Raw genomic sequence first — 16,244 nt, 5'->3', positions numbered from 1 at the left:
TAAGAATTAAAAATACTTTTAAATTTTTGAAAAATAAAAATAACTTTTTAATTTTTAGAAATTATATAAAATAAAAAATAAAAATAATTCCTAATTATTAAAAATATAAAATAATAAAAATAGAAATAATTTTTATTTTTAAGAAATTATAAAAAGATTAGAAAATCCATAAAATAAAAAATATATTTAGAATTTTTGAAAAAATAGAATATATTCTTTTTTATGCTCATAATTTTTTAAAATTATAAAAATTATTTCCTCTTTGTAATTTTTAATGAACTTTTAAAAATAAAAATATTTTTTAATTTCATTTTGTAAAAAAGTCTTTTGGTTTTTTTCTTGAAAAATTATTTTTATTTTTAATGTTTTAGGAATATTTCCAAATAATAATAACAACAATATATTTTAAAATTTTCAAAATTACTAAAAAATAAAAAGTTATTTTTTAATTAAGATTAACATGGATTTGCTCGTTGCACTGCTTCAAGCCCTTGTACAGATCATCTTTCATATCAATAGAAACTTATCTTTCAAAAAAATCATAGATTTGCTTGATACTTGGTTATTTGTTGAAAAATTTATTTAAAAGATAATATCATATAAAAATTTATAATAAAAAAACGTAAAAGTATATTATACTTGCATTTTAATGCATAGCAGTAATTTTGAAAATTAATATTACATTCCTACTAAAATGCTTGTAAATCAAATATTGTAATGTTATTTTCTCAACATATTAATCAAACATTCCTTAATATACCAAACGTTACAATGTTATCTTACCAACAATCACATTACCTCCAATCATATTTCCAACAACGTAATTGTATTATAGGCACCAAATGCAACCTAAAAGTCAAAGTATATAAGTATTCTATTTTGGTTGTTGATAGGGATGTCAAAGTATATAGATATTCTACTTGAATTCTTTTAGAATTTATGATTCGAACTCGAACACGAACCCTATCACCAACCTCACTACCTGATAATTATCGGACCCCATTTTAAACTATGTAAAAAAATTTATTAACCTCTTCATGGATACCTAAGTACTCGAACCCAAACTCGTACCTGTATACAATAATAAATTATATTTCACATCCATATAATTCATTAATAATTAAATTTATAAAAGCAAACAAACAATAAAATTTAATCTCAAACAACAACTTGGATAACCAAAACAAATATCTCAAACAACTTATAAGTTATAGTTATTATCTCTATTATGTTCTTATTGTACATATAAATGAAAGGTTGTTAGTAGTTATTATCACTTAATAGCAATACTTCAATATGTTCTATTGATGTAAGTATAAATGCAACACTAATAGTTTTATATGTTATAATTTTTATAAATTACAAGTTTTGTTTGTATAATAATGATAACTAACTAATTATTTTATCATAATAAGCATATAGTCTTGTTTATATATAAATTAAATATTTAATATTAGAACCTATTCATATAACATATTAATACGTAGGATACAGGCATAATAATAATTATTAAATATAACCTATTTAATATGTTAATAAGTATAGAGTAAATAGTAATGTTTATATGTAAATTAAATATAATAATATTTATAACCTATTAATATAAGCTATTTATATAGGATATAAGTTTACATAGGCAAAACAATACTATATACTATGTGTAATAATTATAATATTAAAATGTAAGATATTTATTAATCATATATTAATATTAACATATAACATATCATTAATAATTTGACTAACAATAGTAGATTATAAATGAAAGGTTGGTAAAGTTGGAGAAGGTTTAAAGTAATTCTCATCCATGCATGCGTTTGATTCTTAACATTAAAAAAGTTTTACATATTTAATTATCTATTATATATTATATAATGCATAATTAGGTTTAGGTATCGGATACCCAAGAGGTGGTACCCTAACCCTATCCAAACCCAATACGGATAGTAAAATTATGCCCCAAACTTGAATATAGGGTACCCTAACCCTATTTAATCAGGTCGAGTATCTACGAGTACCCTGTTAAAGGGTACACACTGCCATCCCTAATTGTTGCCCCATTCTTACAATAAATTAATCATTAACCGAACAAAACTAATGCATGAATGATGAAATCTTCAATCTTAAACTTACTAGTTGTTCTTTATTCCAGAGCTCTATTTGTCACCTAACAAAATTGTACTTTGTAAAAAAATTATCAATATTATTGATTCCATATGTTTTTGATGATAACAAAATATTCCTAATTTATTAGTGTTTAATTATCTTATTTGAGTGTGTAGGAGAAAGCTTAAATTTCTTAATATATCTATTGTTTGAAAGCAAGACAAGATGCTTGTTCAGTTGCAAGATGAGTTAATTAGTTAGAGAGGCAAAGAAGAAAAGACTTGGTGAAAATATAACATTATTAACTAATAAACGAGAAGTCTTAATCAGTTAAGGCAAATCTGGATGCCATATAAAAAAGTGAGACAGAAAAGCCTTAATCAGTTAGCACAAGGCTTAACTGATTAAGAGGGTATCGGAATCTTAAGTTTGATTTACCACGAAGTGCCAAAATTCAAATTTAATTAGCGAGTGATTGTTAAAAGGCACCAATGGAAGAAATTTAAATTTGAAGATTTCTTAATCAGTTAAAGTATATTTTAATTAGTTAAGGATGAAGGAAGAAAAGCTTCAATCAGTTAAAAAGAGTATTAATTAGTTGAGAGAAGGCTGGGCAAAAATAATGCATGAAGATGTCTTAAAATAAAATGTTTTTAATTGGTTAGAGTTTTCTTTAATCGGTTAACACAATGAAAAGAGTTACCAGACAGTGCAAGTTGGAGAAGGTTTAATCCATTAAAGCTTGCCTTTAACTAGTTAACAGAACACTATCTGCACATTTGAATTTAAGCACAAAAGGACAAAATAACTGGTAAAAACTATTTGTAATAGCTAGTTTTTGTCTCCAATGGCCAGAATTGATTTTTCAAGTATTTAAAGCCTCTTTAACATTCAAAAATGAAAAAAAGAAGTTCCAAAGAGTTTGGAAGAGCTTAAAAGAGTAAAAACCTTCTCTTTTACACTTGTATTCCACGCTTTAACTAGTTAATAGAACATTATCTGCGTATTTGAATTTAAGCACAAAAGGACAAAATAACGAGTCGAAACTATTTATAACGACTAGTTTTTGTCTCTAATGGTCAGAAGTGATTTTTCAAGTATTTAAAGCCTCTCCAATAGCCAAAAATGAAAAAAAGAAGTTTTAAAAAGTTTGAAAGAGCTTAGAAGAGCAAAAACCTTCTATTTTACACTTGTATTTTAATCCTATTTTTATGAAAGTGTTTGATTGAAGCTTGTACAACTTAGATAAGTTAGGTGATCATTTGTAGCTCATTTTATCTTTTATTTCTTTATTACTTAGAGTGTGCAAGACACTCTAAGGGGTAGTCTAAGCTAGGGTAAGCTTAGGACTTGTTGTAAGAGGGTTGGAGCTTAGGTTAGAAGTTTACCTTACAAAAGCTTTGTGAAAGCTATTAATTTCACTGGTTCAAGTGAAATTGGGTAAAAAATCCTTGATTGGTAAGATCAAGGTAGTGAATGTATGTTAAGTGGACTGAACCACTATAAATATTGTGTTTTGTCCACTTCTTTTAACCTCTCTTTACTCGGTGTTCATTAACCTTCACAAATTCTCAACCATCAATCTTAAACATTCAAAATGATTTTAAAATTTTTGGATTTGCCTTCAAAATATTTTTAAAAGTGCTATTCACCCATTTTAGCATTCTTTTCGAGAACAACAAGTGGTATCAGAGCCTAACTCTTGAAATTTAGGCTTTACATCTTGAAGGGTAGATCAATGGCTAGCCAAATTTTTAACGTTGTAGAAGGTCAATCCACAAATAAGCCTCCTCTATTTGATGGAACAAACTACTAATTTTGGAGTATTAGGATATCCATCTACATAAGGGCTGCGGATTATGAAATGTGGGATGTCATCACTAGAAGTCTTTATGTTCTTACAAAAATTGATCTTGTCACTAGTGAGAAAACTCCTAAAATTAGAGATGAGTGAACCGAAGTTGAAATGAGAAAAGTTCAAATAAACTTCAAAACCATAAACACTCTCCATTGTGCACTAAATTTTGCCGAGTTCAATGAAGTTTCTACTTGTACAACAGCTAAAGAAATCTACTAGAAGTTGAAGATCATTCATGAAGGGACTTCACAAGTTAAGGAGTCTAAGATTGTTTTTCTCACTCACAACTACGATATGTTCAAGATGAAACCACGAGAAGACACCATAACCATATATGATCAGTTCACAAACATTGTCAACAAGGTCAAGCAACTTGAGAAAGAAATTTTCAAACAAGAAGTGGTAAAAAGTTGCTTAGAAGTTTACTAAAGGCTTAGAAGCTAAAGATGACAACAATTCGAGAAGTCAAAAATCTTAATGTCATCACCTTAGATGAGATATATGGCTCACTGCTCACATATGAGCAAGAGATGATGGAAAAAGAAGAAAGGAAGGAAACTAAGGAAGAAATAGAAGTAAGAGCCAACTTTTGCTTGATGGTCAAAAATGAAGAACTTGAGAGAAATGTTTTTCAAATTAAGCTACAACATTTCAAAACAGATTTTGAATCTTTGATGTTGAAACTAGAGAGCAAAAATGAGGCCTTACAAAAGGCATTGGATGAGAATGTTGCTCTTAAAGCTTTAATAGAAGAGAGCTCAAAATGGAAGTTGTACAAAGAACAAAAACCAAAAAGAAATGCTTTTTTTAGAAGGAAAAATGATGCATTTTCATTATATTGTTATGCTTGTGGTAAGAGAGGTCATATATTTTAGGATTGTTATCATAAGGGTAATAACCTCAAAACCAGGATGGTTTGGGTGCCGAAAGATTCTTATGTGCTTGCTAACCCTCAAAGACCCACCAAAGCATGGGTACCTTTAAAAAAGAAACGAAAAATTATTTTGTAGATTGAGCAAGGGCAAAAGGAACAATGTTTGAAAGCTCAACCAAAGAAGAGGCAATCTTGGTACTCGGATAGTGGCTGCTTAAGGCATATGACCAGAAATAAAAATTTATTTGTCAAGCTTGATAGAAAGAAAAACGATGGTGTCTCTTTTGGTGACAACTTCAAAGGTATTATCCAAGGAATTGAAACAATTGGTAATACTTCTCAAACTCAAATCAATCATGTTTTTCTTGTTAAAGGTCTAAAGCATAACTTATTAAGCATTAGTCATCTTTGTGATTCTCATGTATGCCATGTGATTGACATTGATTTAACAAAGTTGTATCCATTGGCAAAAGGTTTGAAAATATGTATGTGAATATGAGAAAAAGAATTTGAAATACAAAAAAATGATTTCAAAATTTAGTGTTGAAAATGATTTCTTAATGAAGGCAAAGATTGTTTAAGGAAAAGAGAATTTATATGTGAAAATAAAGCTTGCAAATTTGACAAATGAAATGCAAAAAGCTTTCATGAATTCCCCGCTTTCAAAGATGACCAAATGCAATTATGGTAACTTTCATGGTCATATTTCACACACTTGGTCAATTAAGAAATATTTACCTTATAAAGTTAAACAAGTGTGGATTCCAAAAGGAACTTTGTATAATGAGACTAACTATAAAGGATCCAAAGCAATTTGGATACTAAAGATCATATGAAAGGTGTCTCTTGTAGGTGTGCTAGAGCAAGGATGAACAAATTCTTGAAGATTGAATGCCCTTTAGACAGAATGAAAATTGGGTGATTTCTATACCAAAAGTAATTTATTTGTCAAATTGTGATATTTGGTTGTTTGCTTTTATTTTGCTTGGTTATCAAATTCTTGAGATTGATTGATTTAGCTTGGTTTTTGTTTGCCTTTTTAATTGAGAACTTTGATTGCCTTTACTTCCTTAAATATTAAGTGTATAATTCTTTGTCTATTCTCATTTGATCTTTATGGATAAATTTTGGTTATGTAATTTGATTTCATATGATAGATGCCATAAACTGCATAATTTTGAAGGAAATATGAGCTTGAATAGTGAGTGTGTGCTTATCTTTGAACTTGATTATATCCTCATGCTTATGTCAAAAGTTATTCATTTTTTAAAAATTACTTGTTTGTTTTATTGATTTTGCTTAATTGTGGAAAATTGCTTTAATATAATTTTCTCATGTTTTGTGAAATTGATTTCATATTTTTTTTTGAAAAAATGATTTTTGAGCATATTTTTAAGCATAAAAGATTTGATGTTTATAGCATGTTAAGTGGCTAATATGATTAATAGATTGATTTGCCTAATTTCCTATTCTAGTCGCATAAACAAGGAAAATTGAGTTTGAAGATTTGACTTTGTGTTTCCTTGCGTCTAAGATAATTTAACCACTTGAACAACTTTGCTTTATCATTTAAGACTCATTTGAATGTTTCAAGTTAGTTAAAATTGTGTATGATAAGCTTTGACTACTTGAATTGGTATTTTTAAAGCAAGATAAGCTTATAGGAGAAAAATGTTTGCCATCTTTAAGTTTATAATGATTTACGAATTGGACAAGTTTGTTTCATGATGAAAATACTTATTGACTTGTTCTTATTGGATGTGCATTCTTACTTGTAAGCTTGAATGGTCATAAGGGCATTTGGGCATATGATTGTGAGAAATTAGAAAATGACCCTTGACATGCATAAACATGATTCATTATACTCATTGCATATTTCATAAATCATTTAGAGTATAATTAAACAAAATGAATGACATTGAGCTCATGATTTTACACAAAGTATGTCCAACTCAAATCATGTGTGTTTTAAGTGCAATAATTTTTAAAAGAGAGATTAAACCTTTTGTTCTTTTTTATTGAATTGATTTGAATATGATTTTAAATTGATTAAGAAGTCTTTTAAATTGATTACTTTGCATATGTGCAAAGTTAAGATTTAAAGTTAAAAAAATGTTTTAATTGATTAAAACAGTTTTGAGTTTTTAAACCTACTTTTAAAATACACTTTAATCGAATAAAGCTAGCTTTAATCGATTAAAGTGATTCTGTGTTAGTTTAAAAAAAAATCTTGGCCCTTAAAAATGTGCATTAGGAACACTCTCATGATCATTTGGTGTAAATACATGTTCTTTTTTTTTTTTTTTGAAAAGGTAACACATGTTCTTGATATTGCAAAACTTGTTGAAAAATGGGAAAACTCTCATGAATGCCTGAATTTGTTTATTCCAAAACATGACGCTCGTATTGATATTATTAATTCTTTTGTGATTAATTGACAAAATTTGAAAAATAAGAAATTGCTCATAAGTGCTTGATTTTATTATTTCTCATGTGCTTACATTGAAAAATCATATCTTGAGAATTGAAATGTTCAAATGATTAGTCTAGGAATAATTCTTCAAACATGTTTCATGTTTGTACTTAAATGATTGTTTCATGATTGAATCATTGTCTAGGCTCATAAAATTGACTAGGATGAAATCATTGAACTTAATGAAATATTTTTTTTTTGGGTTCATCTATTGTATTTGTCACAACTCGGAACTCCCATCGGGCCCGTGACAACCGCTGCGACATCCCGATAGGCATTCATTACCCCGAATGGCGATCGAAACCCCGCAAGGCTTAGCATCAGCTTTCGCATCTCCCCGGTGAGTGACAGTTATTAAATCTTGCATTTCAAGAAATCATAAGTCGTTTCCAAATCAAAACAATAAAATATTATTTTTTGACTCACAGGGGTATTTTCGTCATTTTTCTTCGATAATATCGAAACTCGTCAAAAACATGGTGTAAAACCTAAATATGTTCATACATATTTTAAATCAGATAACGAAAGTATAAAATTACTTTTACAATGACACGTGGACCCCCAACTAACCAATAAGATGCGAGTCTGTGAACCTATAATTTTGACAATGCAAGGCTAACTGAAGTCCTTGATGCAATCGACTATCTACCGGCTATCCCGAACCTGAAATGTGGGGAATTGAGGGTGATGAGATTATAAAATCCCAGTGAGTAAACAGACACCATCTAAATTATCTAAAGGCGAGTAAATGGAGACAATTAAAAATAATTAACTTCAGCAAATTTTTCACATCATGAATATTCATTTCAACCAAATAATCAATATGGCTCGTGAATTACTCAAAACTTGGCTCATGCCAAATCTTGTACTTGGGGACACCTGGACCAAGGGTATCCAACCGAGTCCGCCAAGGCTATTCAAAATTCATATTTCGCATAAAATCATATTTTTATTTTGAAATATAGCCGTTCCTTGGCGTTGGCTGAATCTCACTCTCACGCAATGGTCCACGTGAAGTGCACTCAAAAAGCCCACCTCAGGAGATACCCTACGCGCCTCTATGACCGAGGTGAGAATATAAAGGAGTTTACCGTGCCCCTCTAATAGGCTGGCCCACGGAACCCCCCACTACTGTAGTAGCTAATCTTTTATCTACCACCTGATTTATAAGATCTTTTTCTGCATGACATGACAATCTATCGCAACCTAGCCTCTCAAGGCTAAATACACAGTACAAATAATTCTAACACCAAAATCAGTTTAGCCATTCATGCTCATTTATTGTCATAAGCCATTCAATTTAAAACCATAAATTTACAACACAAGCAGACAGTCTCCAATTACTCTATTTTCAAAACCAGTATTCGATTTTTCAAAAAATTTATAAAATCATTTTATAAAATCACAATTTCTCTTAAAACATAGCAATTTACCATTTAAACCCATTTTTCATAAAATCACACAATTGTATAAAACTACTCTAGATAATTAAGACGATAGTAAGTTTACTCACAGTTTCCGAAAACTAAATTCGAGTACTCCAACTATTACTCCTCGGGTGTGATTTCTTTGCCCTTGCCAGAGGATTCGCCACCTTGACAAATTGCACAATTAAGAGGTTTACTACTTTGGTACTAAACCAAAATAAACTAATTTATACTACTAATGCATGATATGAAGTGCAAAATGTCTAAATTTTGCCTAAACGAGATGTTAGCCTATTTCGGTCTTTTACCCAATAAATCGATATACGCGTCCGTTTAAACTCCAAATTAATTTTTTTCAGTTTCTATACCTCAATTGCACCCAAATTGACTTAATGTTCCTCAGTGTGGTGCAAATTATCAGTTTCGATAGCAAATTACGAAAATACCCCTAGTGGGTAAAAATTCATATTTTTGCTCCGAAAATTCTCATTATTTTTCTAGGCTCATAATTCATCATTATTCATCATAATTCCTCAAATAAACATCAAGATCAGCAGCCAATATTCCCTTAGAAAATTCGGCATAATGGGTTTCAATGGGAGAAAATTATTTCTCTAGCTTATTTTTGCTATATTTCAATATAACCTAACTAAAATCACTTAATTTAATTAAAATCAACTAAAACTCAAGTTCAAAACTCATCCATGGAGGTTTGGCCAGCATGGGTGTCCATACCCACTTTCTAATTTTGCATGAAAATGAGAAAAAAATGCATGGGTAGTGAAAATCACAAGGAAAATCAATGAAATTTACCTTTTTAATGCTTGATTTCTTGATTTCTCTTGATTTTTTCCAAATTTTTCAGTTAGGGTTTTTATTTCTTTTCCCCCTTTTTCTCTCCTGGTTTGGACGGCTGAAGAAGATGAGAATTCTGGAATTTTGACATTTTTAAAGGCTAAAATAATATAATATTATTTTATTCATTTTTTTTGTTTTATTAATTCCTTAAATTCTAGCCATCCATTTATTTCCAAATTTTCACCATACACTTGTCCCACATATTCATAGCTTAGATAAAATTCTCAGACTTATCCAAAGTCTTGGTGGAGTAATTTTTAAAATTTACACTTTTACCCCCGTAAAAGTTAAAAATTACATTTTTGCCCCAAAAACTGAATAATTACCCATGGGTGGAAAAATTACGATTTTACCCCTATACTCTAGAAATCACCGAAATTAAACTTTTTCACTGCCAAACCCTCAAATTATACTCCAATAAGTTTAATATAATCAATCTTAATCAAACAGGATTAAAAATTTTCATATTCATCCTCAGGTGGTAAATTACCATTTTGCCCTTAGAATACTTCAAGTTCGGATTAACTCCATATCGGACCTCAAACTCTGAATCCTCATTTTAAATCAACCCATGGGTTTTAGTTTTCTCAAATTCATCCTCGATTTTCTATTTAAACTAGTTCAAGACTTATTTGATTGAACCGTACCATTAGGGGTAATACAATTATTTAACTTGTTTTTCGGGGCAATTCAATATACAAACATGCTATCCAAAGCATGTGAATGATATATCACAGATAATTTAGGGTCGGGTGTTATAGTATTGGTTAGGTCACATACTTACATGACATTTAATCTTACTTGACTTTAATGATTGAAGACTATAACTTGACTTAAGTGATAGAATTGCTTATAATTCTTAATTGCAAAACTCAAGTCAAGTTTGATCATGACATATATGGTGAGTTGACATAGTTGAAATTTATTTTGAATATGCATTTAAATGTTAACTATGTCTTCATTGAGCCTTAATGTTTATATGATCTAAAGATTTTGTGTGCATCTAACTTTAGCTTATAGGTTACCATAAACAACATGACATGTCAAATGAAATATGGCCTACAGCTTTTGTTAGCAGTGAATGCCTAATCTCTTTCTTGAATCTAGACAATTGGTATTCATTGATGCTTGGATGTTCACTTTGAACATATTCATGAGTTTAGTGCTTTATTTTCAAATTTTTTATTTAGTATCACTCATGAATTATGAAGAATATTGAGAAATAGCATGTACCACATTAAAGTTCAATGCTTGTATTTTTTTTTGGTATATGTCTATATATTTTTGAAAATTGGAATCATGATTAATGAAGATAGCCATTTTATTTTTTGTAATCATGCTATTGCTTACTTGATCACAATATTCTCTTACATGATTGCAATAAGTGCAAAATGCTTTGTTCATGCTCATTAATATATGCCTTTTGTGAAAGTTCTCCTTGAATTGATAATTTCAAATATAATTTGGAGAATACATCTTGCAATGCTTGCTTCAAAATGACTTGATGAATGACCGATTGAAAATGATTTGGAAGAATACTCACTAAAAATGCTTAATAATGATATTTTTTAATGTCTTCTTAAGTTGCTATTTTTATATATGAATTAGGGAATTCCTTGGAAATGCTTGATTGATACTGCTTGGTTGATTGATATTGAGAATAAATAATGAATGCTTGATGATGATTAATTATTGATAATACTTGATGATAATTGAGAATGATGCTTGAAGACTAATGATACCTTAGACATGCTTAGAAACTACTTTGCAAATATTTCTTGAAAATATGAGTATTTGATGCATATGTTGAACATCTAATCAAATGCTCATATTCTTTTGGTTCCATGAATACATAAGTATTAGGGAAATAAATTTAATATCCACTTGAATGCTCATTTATTCTAGGCTCATGATTTCTCTCCTAATATTTGATCCACTAAGGATCTCTAACAATTTGTGTTGAGCTCTTGATTTCTTGAGGGGGAGTAAATCATTGTCATTGATATCATGGAGGAATTGAGATCTTCAATAATAGATTTGGTGAGAATTTAATATTTGGTGTTCTTCACTATCGGTAACATCTTTTTAAACACCAAAATTGATATTGTGCCTTATATTGCTTCTCACTTAAACTTGAATGTTGAAATGCACAATTGGTATCAAGCCTTAAGTTTTCTCAATTAGTATCTAGCTTTAAATTTAGCATCAAGCTTTAGAATTGTTTCTTCTCGCTTGAGCTTTAAATTGATCATGTTTTTCCTAAATGTGTTTGATCCTTGAAGTTGATATATTTGGAATACTTAATGATAAGGGAAGTCTTTACTATTGCTTTACCAATTGATATAATGAGCTTTAAAATGATTCCATAATTGATATTGTGCTTTTACAATAAGGGAGATTTTATTTATATCTATCAATTGGTATATTGAGTTTTAACACTTGGTATTGGAGCTGAAATATGACTTACGTGCTTATAGAACATCTTTATGCTTATCTTTCTTGAACTTCATAAATATTATGTCCACATTTCGCTTGCACACACACACACACACACGTTGCATTCTTATTGATGATTTTCTTGATGAATTACTACTTGAATGTGTTTAATGGCTATATTTCTTAATGACTTGGTTAAGGTTATTAAGTGCATATAAATGATGACTTGGCGGCTTTATGGTCTTAATGCTTATATTCTTGATATTTTTCCTAACCATTATTTCTTGAACGTAAGTGTTAAATGCTCACACTTCTTAAACTTTTTGATATAACAAAGAGGGAAAAAAGGTTTATGAGCAAATATGTTGAATCGGAGATTTTAAAATCATTTTAAATGAAAATTATGCTCATAATTTTATTATATCAAAAAAGGAGAAATTATTGGCTTTAAAATTTTTATAATTTTGATTATGACAAAATGATCAAATTTGCTTGACAATTATTTGAGTGATCCTTGACAAGTTTTTGAAATGATTTAACTCTCAAACATTTGTTCTTATATAGCTACAAGCTTGACTCTTGAAGTTATTAAACTATATCTATAAGCTTGTATGACTTAATGGTATGGGTGCTTATGATTATCATTCATTAAAGTCTAATTTAAAGAGTAAAGAAAAATCTTGATGCACTCATTAAGGGGGAGTTTTGAATATACTTTTTAATGATGACAAAAGAGGGGGAAAACGAAGACTAAGTTAAATAGCGTTTTCTAGGCTTTATGTTTAATTTGTGTGTGATGCTTACTTATGGTTTTGTTGAATATTATGTGTTAGTTATTATGGATATTGAATATATCTTACTTAGTTACTGTGGGTATTGTGAATATTTTCTTGCAAATCTTTAAAGAAAACTAAGAGCATATATTAAGAGGGAAAAATCCCTTAACTGCACATAGAAACAAAGTTAACATAGATATTGCACTCTTAATCGAGAGGTGTTTTGTCATCATCAAAAAAGAGGAGAATGTTGACTCCATATATTTTTCATCATAACAAAACATTTCTTATTTATTGGTGTCTAATTATATTATTTACGCATGCAGGAGAAAGCTTAAATTTCTTAACATATATGTTATTTGAAAATAAGTCAAGATGCCTATTCCGCTGCAAGATGAGTTAATCAGTTAAAGAGGCAAAAAAGAAAGGACTTAGTGAAAACAAAACACTATTAGCTGATTAACAAGAAGCCTTCATCAATTAAGGAAAATCTGGGCTATATATAAAAAATAAGAGAGAAAAGCCTTAATTAGTTAGCACAAGGCTTAACTGATTAAGAGGGTATTAGAAGCGAAACACAAAAGCTTGCTAATCGGTTAAGCAAAGGAGCTAATTGGTTAAATCTCAAGTTTGAAGTACCAAGAAACACCAAAATTTAAATTCAAAGAGTGAGTGATTGTTAAAAGGAGCCAAACGAAGAAATTCAAAATTAAAGATTTCTTAATCAGTTGAAGCATAATTTAATCAGTTAAGGATGAAAGAAGAGGAAGCTTCAAGCAGTTAAAAAGAGTATTAATTAGTTGAAATAAGGTTGGCCAAAAACAGTGCATGAAGATGTTTTAAAACATAATGTTTTTAATTAGTTAGAGCTTACTTTAATCGGTTAACACAGTGAAAAGAGCTGCTAGACAGTGCAAGTCAGAGGAGGTTTAATCGGTTAAAGTTGTCCGTTTGAATTTAAGCACAAAAGGACAAAAAATGGGCAGAAACTGTTTGTAATGGCTAGTTTTTGTCTCCAATGGCTAGAAGTATATTTCAAGTATTTAACACTTCTCCAATTGTCAAAAATGAAAAAGAAAAGTTCAAAAGAGTTTGAAAAAACTTAGAAGAGCAAAAACCTTCTCTTTTACACTTGTATTCCACTCCTAACTTTGTGAAAGTGTTTGAGCTAAAGCTAGTATAATTTAGATAAGTTAAGTGATCAGTTATACCCCATTTTATCGTTTATTTCTTTTTTACTTAGATTGTGCAAGACACTTTGAAGGGTAGTCTAAGCTAAGGTAAGCTTAGGACTTATTGTAAAAAGGTTGGAGTTTGGGTTAGAAACTCACCTTGTAAAAGTTTGGTGGAAGCTGTTAATTCCATTGGTTCTAGTGAAGTTGGGTGGAAAATCTTTGATTAGGAAGATCAATGTAGTGGATGTAGGTCATGTGGACCGAACCACTATAAATATTGTATTTTGTCTACTTCTCTTAACCTCTCTTTAGTTGGTGTTCACTAACCTTTACAAGTTCTCAACCATCCATTTTAAATCTTCCAATCGATTTTTTAAATTTCTGATTTACCTTTAAAATATTTTAAAGTGCTATTCACCCCCTTCTAACACTCCTTTTGGGACCAATAAATATGTATCAAACTTTTTCTGAAGATTGAGTTAACATTCATTTCTCACCTGTAAATTAAAACCTTGGAACCCAGGCAAATGCATTTGTGCCTAAATCTGCAAATCACATACTTCATAGTAGATCTTCAATTCCAGTCAACTTCGTAAATTTATTCTCATCAATAGCCCTTTCTTTAATAAATGGTATTTCTTGGTGAATTCCTTTTCACTTTCAATTGTTTGGGCATCATGTCTTTGTTTTGTTATTTTCTTCTTCATGATAAAGGTTGCAACTATTGTTGGAATCTATATATGAAAAAATAAAAAACACACGAAGAAATAATAAAGACTCAACAATTAACAACAAAAAGAAATGAGAAAGAGTTTGAATGTGAAAATCAGTTCAAGGCACCTATGGAAGGTGCTGACTTTAAAGTAAATTTTCGTTGCTACCTTGGTGCAAATAGCAATTGTTGACATCGTACTTCCATGATACAATGAACCACTCAAAGATCTCCTAATATACACTTAAATAGAAAATTTGGCAAACTCATAAATCTTTCGACTGCTCTTGAACGAATTTTAGAATGAAGAAGAATAGAGTTTTTTGAAACATGGAATGCTTAAAATGATTTTTTTTTTAAAAAAAGGGTGTGTATTTATAGATAGTGAAACATCACCAACATGCCTGTTTATTCAAACACACCTATTCATGAAATGAACAAATGTATCCTTCTAAAAAGACATTCCTTTCTACAATCAAAGGTCATACGTCTCCCAATGGACACATTAAATTTTGAATCACCAAAATAAAATAAGAATTTAAATAAAAAGCTAACAAGCCCCCATATGATTCGAAATTTAAGAAATACAAAAACAGACTTTTACAATGTATTTGGTGAAGGTGTCTTGTGGACTTAAACCTCACTTATTATGAGAAAATCCATTTGAAAAGACCGTAGTGAACTTATTTCTTGAATTAGGATCTTTTAGCTCGAGCTTTAATTCATTATACACATCATATAAGATTTTATTGGGGTCATGCTTTAAGGACCTTGCACTCATATCTTTCTTTTTAAGAACTCTAGAGAAAAGCCCAATCTCATAGGTTGCGACCTCACAACTACACTCAAATAGGTGAGTTCTTGATGGACATGTGTAACAGAAGCATGTCTTGCATAATTTGCTACAAACTCATTCAAAGCATGTACTTTTTCTAACCAGTACATCAAGTGCCATAAAATCAAAGTGGGACTATAAAACTCTTAAAAGATGGTACTTATTCAATCACTAAATAGTTTGTTTTTACTGTATTGAACCTTTGTCTTGGGATTTCTAGTAAGAAAGGTTGGGTTACCATTGAAATAATTTCTAATTAATGGTTTAGTCTCACCCTTCTTGAATATTCAATGACTTACTTTCTAGCCAGCCCTTTTGTTAATGGATATGTAATATTTTTCGAAGAAGGAATGTAATCCAACGTGATTGCTCCATTTTTAACTAAACTCATAATTGTTTTTTGTCTCAAACGCAGGTATCTCTTTTGCTTATTTGAGTTCTTTTGTTTACATTTCACAATAGCAACTTGGTTATCACAATGGAGGCAAATCATAGGAATTGGTTTTTCAATAATTGGAATATCCATTAATAAATGTTTGAGCCATTCCGCTTGTTGTGCCGTCGCATCTAGGGCTATCATCTCGGATTCCATAAAGGATCAAGAAATGCATGCTTGTTTGGAAGATTACCAAGCAATAGCAACTCCACTTAATGTAAAAATATATCTTATGGTAGCTTAAGTTTCATCTGAATCAGAGATCTAGTTTGCATCGC

Source organism: Theobroma cacao, chromosome 9 (assembly GCF_053813885.1).
Source record: "Theobroma cacao isolate CCN51 chromosome 9, ASM5381388v1, whole genome shotgun sequence".
Taxonomy (NCBI): Eukaryota; Viridiplantae; Streptophyta; class Magnoliopsida; order Malvales; family Malvaceae; genus Theobroma; species Theobroma cacao.
The sequence above is the reverse complement of the archived record's forward strand: the minus strand, read 5'-3'. Positions refer to the sequence as shown.